At 34.9% G+C, this 2,186-nt stretch overlaps 1 non-coding gene across 1 annotated transcript; it reads right to left on the reverse strand.

Annotated features, from left to right (window-relative positions):
* Positions 1 to 1,442: 1,442 nt before the first annotated feature.
* LOC128287020 (small nucleolar RNA R71) lies at positions 1,443 to 1,549 on the reverse strand. Its single transcript, XR_008277720.1, has one exon. It is a non-coding gene; the product is annotated as a small nucleolar RNA R71 (small nucleolar RNA).
* Between the last annotated feature and the right edge of the window lie 637 nt (positions 1,550 to 2,186).

A 2,186-nucleotide genomic window follows, 5' to 3' on the forward strand; every position in this document is an offset into this window, starting at 1 on the left:
GAAATACCTATGGGAGATGAAACCTAAGACGGATCCTTATTACTATTTGCATTATATGATAAATACTTGTTCTTATTCTTAATTGTGAGTTTAAATCCTTGCTTTAGTATTCCAGGATATTAATTCAAGTTTTGATGTGTTTATTCAATGGAGCAAAAGTCTCTGTTTAAGAGTAGATCTCCCATAATTAAGCAGAGTTGCATGCAATCCTAAAGATAGGATGACATGAATCTGTCGGATTAGAGTCAAATCTAATAAGGAATTTATAGATCGAGTTAATGCGACAATAGGGATTTTAATTAGAAAGAGATTTCGATTAATCAACCTAGATTCAGTTGTTTTTAGTCTCGAGAGAGATATTAACATAAATCAGGGATTTCTACGGATTAAGTCAAGTGAATAAATCGTCTAATTCAGAAATAATAAGTGAAGTCTAAGTGGATTCTTCCTTGGGTATTATCTCCTCCATCGGTTTTCTAAATAGTATTTTTCAACTTTTATCTCTATCATAATTTTAGTTAATTAGATAATTAGTCTTAGTTAAAACATTCCTTTAATTGTTAGGCCAGATAATAAAAACATAATAATTACTAGTACTTTTAGTCCTTATGGATACGATATTTCAGGTCTCACCATAACTATACTACGTTCGACAGGTGCGCTTGCCTTAGTCGAATTTTAGTTAGTTCAGCGACCATCAAGTTTTTAACGCCGTTGCCAGGGAACTAAGATATTAGGAATGCTTAATTTTTATTACTTTAGCCATTTTTAATTTTATTGCAATTTACTTTTTGTTTTTAGTTTAATTTTTCTTTTCTAAATTTTTCTTTTTAATTACTTCTGGTAGGTGTCTCTAGTTTATGACTAGGAAGAACCAATCAGGACCTTTGCTTTTCGATAGTAAGATCGAGAGCACAGCTCGCAGAAACCGAAGAGAAATAAGGCGAAGTCTACAATACATAGAGGAAGAGCGAGAAGACAATATCCATACTACAACTAAGGAGATGGCTGATAATCAGAATAATCCGCTACCTCTTGTGCTTGCTGTAAATCCAGTAAATCAGAATCCTACTCCTCGTATTATGTATGATTATGCTAAATCTACTTTAACAGGAACTAAATCGAGTATAGTTAGACCTGCTGTTACTGTAAATAATTTTGAACTGAAACCTAACACTATTCAAATGATACAACAGTTTGTTCAGTTTGATGGTTTGCAGGACGAGGATCCAAACACTCAATTAGCAAATTTTCTGGAATTCTGCGACACCTTTAAGATCAATGGCTTTTCTGACGATGTCATTCACCTTCAGTTGTTTCCCTTTTCATTAAGGAATAAGGCTAAACAGTGGTTGAACTCGTTACCACGGGGATCAATCACTACTTGGAAGCAAATGACTGAAAAATTTTTAGTCAAATATTTTTCGTCGACTAAAATGACTAAATTGAGGAATGATATCTTTTCTTTTGTGTAGATGGATTTAGAAACACTATATGATGTATGCGAGAGATACAAAGATTTATTGAGAAGGTGCCATCATCATGGATTACCTCTAAGGCTACAGGTTCAAACTTTCCACAATGCTTTGAACCCCTCAACGAGACAGATGGTCGATGCAGTGGCCGGTGGAACCTTAAATAATAAAACGCCTAAGGAGGCTTATGAGTTCATTGAAGAGATGTCACTGAATAATTATTAGTGGCAAGTTATGAGGACAAAGCCTAATAAAGCAATCAGTGTTTTCAACCTCGACGCGTCACCATGTTATCAAACTAGGTAAAACTTTTAAATAAAAAGATTGATGGCTTATATGTTTCTACGCAGATGCATCCGGTGATGAAATGTGATACAAATGGGGGGATAAATAATCCAGAATGTCTAACCTATGACCATAGTACTACGAACGAACAAGTCAACTATATAGGTAACAACTCTAGACCACGGAATAATCCATATAGTAATACTTACAATGCAGGTTGGAGGAACCATCCCAATTTCTCTTGGGTGGTCAAGGAAATCAAAGACCACCACCACCTCTAGGATTCCAACAACAACCTTACCAGCAAGAGAAAAAGCCAAACCTTGAAGAGATATGACGAAGTTTATTTCAGTGGTGGAAACCCGTTTTGAAAACACTGAAACTACAATTGAAAATCAACAGGCATCGATTTAAGGACTCGAGAAT

Source organism: Gossypium arboreum, chromosome 13, assembly GCF_025698485.1.
Source record: "Gossypium arboreum isolate Shixiya-1 chromosome 13, ASM2569848v2, whole genome shotgun sequence".
NCBI classification, from domain to species: Eukaryota; Viridiplantae; Streptophyta; class Magnoliopsida; order Malvales; family Malvaceae; genus Gossypium; species Gossypium arboreum.